Here is a 10,222-nt window from a genome sequence, read left to right on the forward strand (position 1 = left end):
CCTGCCCATGACCCAAGTGGAACCCCAAACTTCCACCTGCCCAAATGCACACTTCTTTGAGTTGGCCGTGAGCCCCGCCCATCACAGCGACCTCAAGACTGCTCTCAGATGTTGAATGTGCCACCACCAATCATTACAATAAATGATGATGTCATCCAAATAAGCGGCGGAATATGCTGTATGTGGCCTGAGAATTTTGTCCATGAAATGCTGGAATGTGGTGGGGGCCCCGAACAAACTGAACGGAAGAGTCACAAATTGGTGTAAGCCAAACGGTGTGGAAAAAGCAATTTTTTCTCTGGAGATTGGAGTTAAGGGGATCTACCAATAACCCTTTTTATTTAAGTGTTGAATAAAATTGAGCCGTGCCCAACCGATCGAGCAATTTCTCAATCCAGGGCATTGGGTATGCATCAAATTTGGACACTGCATTCACTTTTTGATAGTCCACACAGAATCGGAACGTCCCGTCGCTTTTAGGTACCAGAACCACTGGGCTGCCCCAATCGCTGTGCGACTCTTTTATTACGCCCATCTTGAGCATCACCTCTAATTCTTCCTGAACAACCTTTTTTTGAGCTCAGGAAGGCGGTAGGGGCGGCTACAAACCACCACCCCGAGGTGGTCTTGATATGGTGCTCTAAGAGGTTTGTACGACTGGGGAGAGGCAAGAACATGTCTGCGAGTTCCACTTGCAACTTGGCCACGTCCTTGAGCTGCAATGGTGAGAGGTGGTCTCCACACGGGACTGGGTTGAACTGATTAGGTTTGAGAGTCACCTCTGGCCCGAGCTCTGCCCTCTCTGGGACTACTGTCACCAAGGCCACAGGGACTGCCTCCCTCCAAGACTTTAGGAGGTTGAGGTGGTAAATTTGACGAGCCCCATCTCTATCCGTTCGCTTAACCTCATAATTGAGATCTCCGACCCGCCATGTGACCTCAAAGGGCCCTTGCCACTTGACGAGTAATTTAGAGCTTGAGGTGGGCAGTAATACAAGGATTTTATCTCCCGCTCCAAATTCTCATAATCGTGTTCCCCTATTACAGAGCCGGCTTTGTCGTTCTTGAGCTTGGAGCAAATTCTTTTGTGTTAACTGCAGTGTGTAATTTTGTGTAGTTGTGTGTAGTTTTGCTCTAAGGTCAAGAACGTTTTTGCTCTGTGAAGGCCCCTCCTCCCAGGTCTCCTGTATGATGTCAAGCAGGCCGCGTGGCCCATACAGGAGCTCGAAGGGGGAAAACCCTGTGGAGGCTTGCGGGACCTCCCGGACTGCAAATAACAGAGGTTCCAATCACTTATCCCAATCCCTCGCACCATCGTGTACGAACTTACGAATCATGTTTTTCAGGGTTTTATTAAACCATTCAACCAAGCCGTCCATTTACGGGTGATAAACGCTTGTCTGAATCGATTTAATGCCCAATAACATGATATCCGGAAGCAGGGGCACTGCTTCCGGATATCATGTTGCATAATCCACCAGGACTAATTCAAAGCGATATCCATGTGCCGATCACTCTAATGGCCCGACGAGGTCCATGCCAATTCTTTTGAAGGGGACCTCGATTAGTGGTAGAGGGCGCAATGGTGCTTTTGGGGTGGCCAGTGAATTCACCAACTGATATTCACGGCACGCTGCACACCACCTGCGAACATCTCCGTGAATGCCCGGCCAAAAAATGGCCATTATTCGGTTGAGTGTTTTTCCTGTCCTAAATGGCCAGCCATCGGATTATGGTGGGCTGCCTGGAAAAGAGTTTCCCGACGGCTCTTCGGTACTAATAACTGAGTTGTATTTTCTTTTGTTTGAGTGTCCTGCATCACTCGATACAACCGATCTTTAATAATTGAAAAATATGGGTATGTGAACGTGACGTTAGTGCAGAGCTGTTGACCATCGATTACACTCACTTGGTCAAATGCGTGTTTGAGGGACTTGTCATGTGACTTCTCTAGAGGGAAATCCCCCTCAGGGAACTCCCTCAGGGCAGGGACGTCATTATGATGCGTCATTATGATGCAGAGCAGATGTAGACGGCCCTGGCACCACCTCTCCTGCCATATCATCGCATGTCACACACCGAGACATTATTTCACAGGACCCATCCACACATATTTCCCTTAATAAATTCTTAAAATCAGGCCAATTCATCCCCAAAATTAGTGGATGGGTGAGGCGGGAATTAACCGCGGCCTCTCCTCTATGCTTTCTCCCCCTGAATAGTATCTCAAAGATAACCACTGGATACATGTGAATATCCCCGTGCACACACCACACTTTCACCTGACTATTTGTGCCCAATGCGCCGTCTTGTACCAAGCGTTGGTGGATAGAGGTTTGGGAAAGCCAGAATCCACCAAAGCTTCATATGGACCCTCCTGGGTACTCACCGGTATCAGATACGCCCCAGCTCAATCAGGGGTGGCCTTTGGAGCGTAGGGGATCTGGACCAGAGTGCCCACCTCCATTACTGGACACCGGTCCTGGAAATGCCCTGGCTCCCCGCAGCTCCAACAGACTAGCCCAGGCTTCGCTACCACACCCATGGGACTGGGATAGTGGAGAGAGACGGGTGACGAGAGGGTTTGCAGGAGACACAGGCGAGGGGGAAGGCTCCCCTAACCTTGGGAGAAATTTGGGCAAGGGACCGCCCTGTTTCCTGGGGGCAGGGGTTTGGGGGTAAGAGAGAGAGAGAGAGAGAGAGAGAGAGAGAGAGAGAGAGTGAGAGAGAGACTCCGGTTCACTGCTTCCCGGAAATGCCGTCATGTAATCCATGTAATCCTCGGCCAGCTGGACCGCTTCCTCCAGTGACACTGGATGGTAGCACTGGACCCACTTGGCCATACCGCAGGGCAGCTGGGAGATTAAATGTTCCAGTACCACCTGATCCACAATGTCTCGAGTGCCGCGGGGTTCCTCAGCCAGCGACCATTTCCAGCAGGCATCACGGAGCTGCTGCGCAAACGCGAATGGGCAGCCATGTTTTCCCAGCCTCAAGGAGCGTAAGTGTTGAAGGCTCTGTTTGGGGCTCCAGCTGACCCACTGCAGGATGGCTTTCTTCAGGTCATCATAGACGAGGATGTTGGTTGCAGGAAGTTGTTGGGCCGCAAGTTGCGCTTCCCCGGATAGTAGTGGCAGCAATTGGGCCACCCACTGGTCAGGCGGCCATCTCCACACCTTGGCCGTTTTCTCAAAGAGGTCGAGGTAGGCTTTGGGATCATCGGCAGGCCCCATTTTGACTAAAGTTACTGGTGGGATGGTCGAGGTGGGCTCCAGGGTTGCAGCAGCAACCCCCTCGTGGGTAATCAGGCTCCTGAACGCCTGTCGGTCCTCTGCTTGGGCCTGGAGCTGGAGTTGGGAATGCTGATCCTTCTCCAGCCGCAGCTCGACGAGGACTTGGTGCTGGTTCTGCTGGATGCAGGCGAGGTTCTTGATCACTTCGCCCAGTGGTGAAGATCCCCACACTATATTAATAAATTATCTTTGAGGAAACTATTTGTTAGGTTTAGGCAACAGTTTTAGTTTAGGGAGGTACGTTTTACTCATTAAAATATCCATCTAATATTCACCTTAAAACCTTGTCTGATTACAACATCATTTCAGTTGCTTTTGGCGCCCCCCGTTGAACATTTCACTGGAAAACTGCAGCCAAATGTTTAATGAAGCATGTAATTTTGGTTTGCAAAAATGTTGCCATTGTCACATAAATTTCATGCGATCAGGCTGGATAGAAATTAGAAGTGACAGTAAAGTTTCGACAGTAGGCCAGACATCCCTTGTATGGGAATACACAGAGTTTGCAAGGGAGAGTGTTCATTTCAAATCAAATCAAAATCAGATCAAATCACTTTATTGTCACTCAACCATATACAAAAGTGCAACAGTGGGTGAAAGTCTTGGGTGTAGTTCCAAGCAACATAGCAGTCATGACAATAATGAGACATATACCAATTTACAATAAACATCAGATTTACACACAATTTACATATCTAATATACACATAATTATGCAACACAATATACAAATAATAATATACAATGTTGACATGGGAGGATTCATTCTGCTGGTTTGTTTCTGTGTGTCTCTCTCGTGTTGTTGCTGGTGCGGAGTTAATCACACGGCAGCGTTGCAGAGCAACGTTCATTACCAGCTGCTGCTTGATTAGCTCGGCACCTGCACACTATCTTCTCTCTCCCTTATAAGCAGCCCTTTTGTGTGAGTTCAGTATCAGATAGTTCTCTTGTTGTGTGCTTTGTTACTCATGTTCTCATGCTGTTCTCTGTATTTTTTAGTCTGGATATTTTTGCCTGTTTTCCTGTGCTCCAGCCATTACCATCAGCTCTATTCACCAGGATTTCTCACCTCTGTTTCTCTCTGCTCCAGTCATTGCCATCTCACACCCTGGAATATACATTACCTCTACTCTCCCCCCGCTGCAGCTGCCGCCGTCAGAGTCCTCCAACTTCATCTTCTTCCACCTCATCTCTGGACTGTTCCGTTGTTTGTGCTACTTCAAATTTTTTCATCATATACCTGAACTTTTCACTCATTAAACATTGTTATATTTTTACTCCTGCATCTGGGTCCTATTTATATCACGACATATCTATCCGATCAAGATGGACCCAGCAGGACTCGCTTAGATAAAACAATATCTTACCAACCAGGAATCACACATCACCCAACAGGAGGAACTGGCTAAAACCACCAGGACGGCCATCGAGGCTCTGGCGGCACAATTCACAGAGCTCTCATCTATCGTCCAACAGAGTCCAACACCCAGTGAGTCCCCTGCACCCACACCCCCACCACCAATGTCTATAGAACCAGTTATGCCACCCACACTTCGATACGAACCTCGCATCAACCCACCAGCGGGCTATTCGGGTGAGCCGAACTACTGCAGAGCATTTCTGTCTCAATATTCTCTAGCTTTTGCTTTGCAGCCATCTGCTTTTCCTACTGAAGGTTACAAGGTGGCTTATGTCATCTCATTACTGTCAGGCCGAGCATGCCTTTGGGGTACGGCAGTGTGGGATCAGAAAAATCCTTGTTGTTCCTCGTTCTAGTCATTTTCTAGTGAGCTACTGAAGGTCTTCGACCATTTGGCGCATGGCAGAGAGACTGCCCGAGTTTTGTCTCTGATTACTCCATAGAATTTTGTATGTTGGCAGCCAGCTGTAACTGGAATGAGGAGGTGCAGTTGGACTTATTCCTGCATGGGTTGGCTGACCTTTGATGAGTTGGTCGACTTTGCCATTTGAGTGGACTCACATCTTCAACATCACTCACGCTTGGCACTAGCTTCTCGTGTCTTCACGGTGCGATCAGCCAGTCTTCAGAAGAAGAACCCATGCAAGTGGGCAGAGCTCGATTGACCCGGGAGGAGAGGGATCGATGACACACTCATGGTCTCTGTTTGTATTGTGGATCTGCTGGTCATATGTTACGTTTCTGCCCATTAAAAGACAGAGCCCACCAGTAGTCCAGAGGTTACTGGTGGGTGGATCTTCTTTACGTAAACCCACTTCATCTACTCTCCTCCCGGTACGGCTGCAGTGGGATACCCTTCAACATTCCTGTCACGCCCTGGTAGACTCTGGAGCTGAATCTAACCTTGTCGATGCATCCCTGGTCAAATCCCTCAAGATTCCTACCTCCACACTCGAGCACAAAATTTCGGTCAATACCCTCTGTAACACTCAACTCACCGAAATCACCCAGATCACCACCACCATCAGACTCGTCGTTTCTGGTAACCACACTGCACTCACCTCTATCTATGTCATTGACTCTCCCCTGGCTCCAGTCGTCTTAGGTCACTCCTGATTATCCTCACAAAATCCCCACATCGACTGGTCCAGAAACAAAATATTGGCTTGGAGCACTTACTGTCATTCTGCTTGTCTTTTGTTTGCTCCTTCCCCTGTGTCTTGTTTTGTGTTGTAGGATGAGCCGGTGGATGTTTCCCGTGTTCCTGTGGAGTACCATGACCTGAGAGAGGTGTTTTGTAAGTCCTGTGCTGCTTCTCTTCCTCCGCATCGTCCCTACAATTGCGCTATTGAGCTTAAGTCAGGTACGTGTCCCCCTATGGGTGGTTTATAGGGAGAGGGAGGCCATGGAGAAATACATTTCCGATTCTCTGGCAGCTAAGATCATTAGGCCCTCTTCTTCCCCTACTGGTGCGGGGTTCTTTTTCGTGGATAAGAAGGATGGTTCCCTGCATCCCTGTATTGACTATCGTAAGCTGAATGACATCACGGTGAAGAACATTTACCCTTTGCTGTTGATGTCTTTGGCGTTCAAGCATCTGCAGGGAGCCAACTTTTTCACGAAATTGGATCTCTGCAACGCCTATCATTTGGTCCGCATAAGGGAGGGCGATGAGTGGAAGACTGCTTTCAACACTCCTAGGGGGAATTTTGAATACTTGGTTATGCCTTTTGGTCTAGCCAAGCCCCCGCAGTCTTCCAGGCTCTCGTTAATGACGTGCTGAGAGATATGGTTGATCAGTTTATCTTTTTCTACCTGGATGACATTTAGATTTTTTCCCATTCTCTCCAGGAACATGTTCAGCACGTCAGACAAGTGCTCCAATGGCTGCTAGAGAATGGGCTGTATGTCAAGGCTGAGAAGTGCGAGTTCCACTCCCGATCAGTACATTTTCTGGGATTCATTGTGTCACCGGAGGGAATTCAGGTAGATCCAGCCAAGGTTATGGCTGTGGTGGATTGGCCAACCCCGGATACTCGCAAGGCCCTGCAGAGATCCCTGGGTTTCGCCAATTTCTACTGGTGTTTTATTCGCAATTACAGCCAACTAGTCACGCCTCTGACTGGTCTCACCTCTACCAAAACTGAGTTTCGGTGGTCTCAGGAGGCCAAATTAGCCTTCAACAAACTCAAAGTCCGCTTTATTTCGGCCTCAATTCTAATCAACCCCGATCCTTCTCTTCAGTATACAATACACACAATATAGAATACACATGCACACAATATAGAATACAAAGTATACAATAAAAATAGTATATATAAAATATACAGTACCTTCGAGACCCTGGTCCCACATAGCCCTTGATTTTGTTACAGCCCTTCCCTCCTCGCAGGGTTTCACAGTCGTCTTGACCATGGTGGACCGATTCTTGAAGGCAGCGCATTTTATCCCTCTACCAAATTACTCTCAGCTTGAGAGACAGTGATTGCTGTCGTTGATCACGTCTTTCGAATCCATGGCCTCCCGACTGATGTGGTCTCCGACAGGGGACAGAGTTTTGTAAACTACTGGGGGCTACTGTTAGTCTTACTTCTGGTTTCCCAGAGCAATGGACAGGACGAGCTGGCTAACCAAGATCTAGAAAGAGCTTTACGGTGTGTGGCCTCTCACAACACTATGTCTTGGAGCCAGCAGCTCACGTGGGTGAAGTACACACACAACTTGTTGCCAGTATCATCAACAGGCCTTTCTCCATTTCAGGTTAGTTTAGGCTACCAACCATCTTTGTTTTCAACACTGGAACCCGAAGTTGCAGTCCCCTCCGCACATGCGTTCATCCAGAGGTGTTGTTGCACTTGGATCAGAGCCAGACGGACTCTCATCCAGGTGGGACGACTCACTAAGGCCCAAGCCGATCGCCACCGGTCTAAGCCTCCCATATACCTTGTAGGTCAAAAAGTATGGCTTTCTTCTAAGGATATTCCTATGTGTTCAGTTTCTAATAAACTCGCTCCCAAATTTATTGGCCCTTTTACTGTTTCCAAGATCATTAGCCCGGTAGCAGTTCGTATCAAATTACTCTCAGCATACAAAAGGATTCACCCCACTTTCCACATTTCCAAAATTAACCCTGTCATTCATTCTCCCATTAATCCGCCTGCCCTTGTTCCCCCACCACTGCGCCTCGGAGATGGGGAACACGCTTATTCGGTCAAGGGTATTCTGGATTCTAGATGGAGGGGGCACGGTTTCCAGTACCTGGTAGATTGGGAAGGTTACGGTCCAGAGGAGAGGAGTTGGGTCCCGGCCCGGGACATACTTGACCATTCTCTCATTGACAGCTTCCATCAGCAGCAGGTCACCCATCCTGAGCATACCGAGAGGCATGCGTAGAGGGGAGGTACTCTCAAGGGAGGATTAATTCTGTTGGTTTGTTTATGTGTGTCTCCCTCGTGTTGTTGCTGGTGCGGACTTAATCACGTGGCAGCGTTGCTCAGCAACGTTCATTACCAGCTGCTGCTTGATTAGCTCGGCACCTCTGCATCTTCTCTCTCCCTTATAAGCAGCCCTTTTGTGTGAGTTCAGTATCGGATCGTTCTCTTGTTGTGTGCTTTGTTACTCGTATTCTCATGCTGTTCTCTGTATTCCATTCACCAGGATTTCTCACCTCTGTTTCTCTCTGCTCCAGTCGTTGCCATCTCACACCCTGGAATATACATTACCTCTACTCTCCCCCTGCTGCAGCTGCCGCCGTCAGAGTCCTCCAACTTCATCTTCTTCCACCTCATCTCTGGACTGTTCCGTTGTTTGTGCTACTTCAATTTTTTTCATCATATACCTGAACTTTTCACTTATTAAACATTGTTATATTTTTATTTATATAAATTTATATTACCACAAATGTACAGTATACAATACACACAATATAGAATACACATACACACAATATAGAATACAAAGTATGCAATAAAAATAGTATATATAAAATATACAGTAGGTTGTATTGTGCTGTATTAACATTCAGGCTGTCGGCTGATAGTCAGTTGCCAATGTGTTGTTAAGAAGGAATATAATATATGACAGGCCAGTGTGAGATTAAAGTGCAATGCTGATGTATATTGATCGTGAGAGATCAAGAGTTCAAAAGTCTGATCGCTTGGGGGAAGAAGCTGTCATGAAGTCTGCTGGTGCAAGTCCTGATGCTGCAATACCGCCTGCCTGATGATAGCAGTGAGAGCAGCCCATGGTTCGGGTGGCTGGAGTCTCTGATGATCCTCCGAGTTTTTTTCACACAACGCCTGGTATAGATGTCCTGGAGGGAGGGAAGCTCACCTCTTTGCAGGGCTTTGCAGTTGAAGGCAGTGCAGTCGCCATACCAGGAGGTGATGCAACCAGTACAGTGATGCTCTCTACAGTGCTGGTGTAGAACTTTATGAGGATGTGGTGGTTCATTCCAAACTTCCTCAGCTGTCTCAGGAAGAAGAGGCACTGGTGAGCCTTCTTCACAACGGCCTCAGTGTGGACGGACCATGTGAGTTCCTCAGTGATGTGGACACCGAGGAACTTGAAGATGCTGACTCTCTCCACCGGTGCTCCATTGATGGTGATGGGGCTGTGTTCTCTGTCTTTTCTCCTGAAGTCCACCACAAGCTCATTGGTCTTGCTGACATTGAGGGTGAGGTTGTGCTCCTGACACCATCATGTCAGAGTGTGCACCTCCTCTCTGCAGGCTGTTTCATCATTGTCAGTGATCAGACCTACCACTGTTGTATCATTAGCAAACTTAATGATGGCAATGTAGCTATGTGTTTCCACACAGTCATGTGTTTACAAGGAATACAGGAGTGGGCTGAGAACACAGCCCTGTGGGGCTCCAGTGTTGAGGGTCAGTGATGAGGAGATGTTGCTGCCCATTCTAACCACCTGGCGTCTGCCTGACAGGAAGTCCAGGATCCAGCTGCACAGCGAGCTGTTTAAGCCCAGAGCCCGGAGTTTCACATCAAGCTTGGAGGGCACTATGGTGTTGAATGCTGAGCTGTAGTCTACAAACAGCATTCTCAAATATGTGTTCCTTTTTTCCAGGTGGGAGAGAACACTGTGTAGTGTAGATGCAATGGCATCATCAGTGGAGTGGTTGTTGCGTTATGCAAACTGCAGTGAGTCCAGTGAGACAGGCAGCACAGAGCAGATGTAATCTCTGATTAGTCTCTCAAAGCATTTGCTGATGATGGGGGTCAGAGCAACAGGATGCCATTCATTTAAGCAAGTGATTTTGGATTGCTTTGGTACAGGCACATTGGTGTACATTTTAAAGCATGTGGGGACCACAGACAAGGAGAGGGAAAGGCTGAAAATTTCTGTAAAAACACCAGCCAGTTGGTTCACACATGCTCTGATGACACGACCCAGAATGCCGTCTGGACCCATGGCTATACGGATATTCACCCGTCGGAAGGATCAGGTTACTTCCACTACAGAGACGGAGAGTGAACTAACCTCTGTAGCTTCAA

General features: G+C 48.0%; 1 long non-coding RNA gene across 1 annotated transcript; it reads left to right on the plus strand.

Annotated features, from left to right (window-relative positions):
- Nucleotides 1-4,297: 4,297 nt before the first annotated feature.
- Nucleotides 4,298-9,102, plus strand: LOC127419326 (uncharacterized). Its single transcript, XR_007893646.1, has 3 exons — nt 4,298-6,075; nt 7,317-7,472; nt 7,903-9,102. It is a non-coding gene; the product is annotated as an uncharacterized LOC127419326 (long non-coding RNA).
- The last annotated feature ends 1,120 nt before the right edge of the window (nt 9,103-10,222 follow it).

Source organism: Myxocyprinus asiaticus, chromosome 3, assembly GCF_019703515.2.
Source record: "Myxocyprinus asiaticus isolate MX2 ecotype Aquarium Trade chromosome 3, UBuf_Myxa_2, whole genome shotgun sequence".
Lineage (NCBI taxonomy): Eukaryota > Metazoa > Chordata > Actinopteri > Cypriniformes > Catostomidae > Myxocyprinus > Myxocyprinus asiaticus.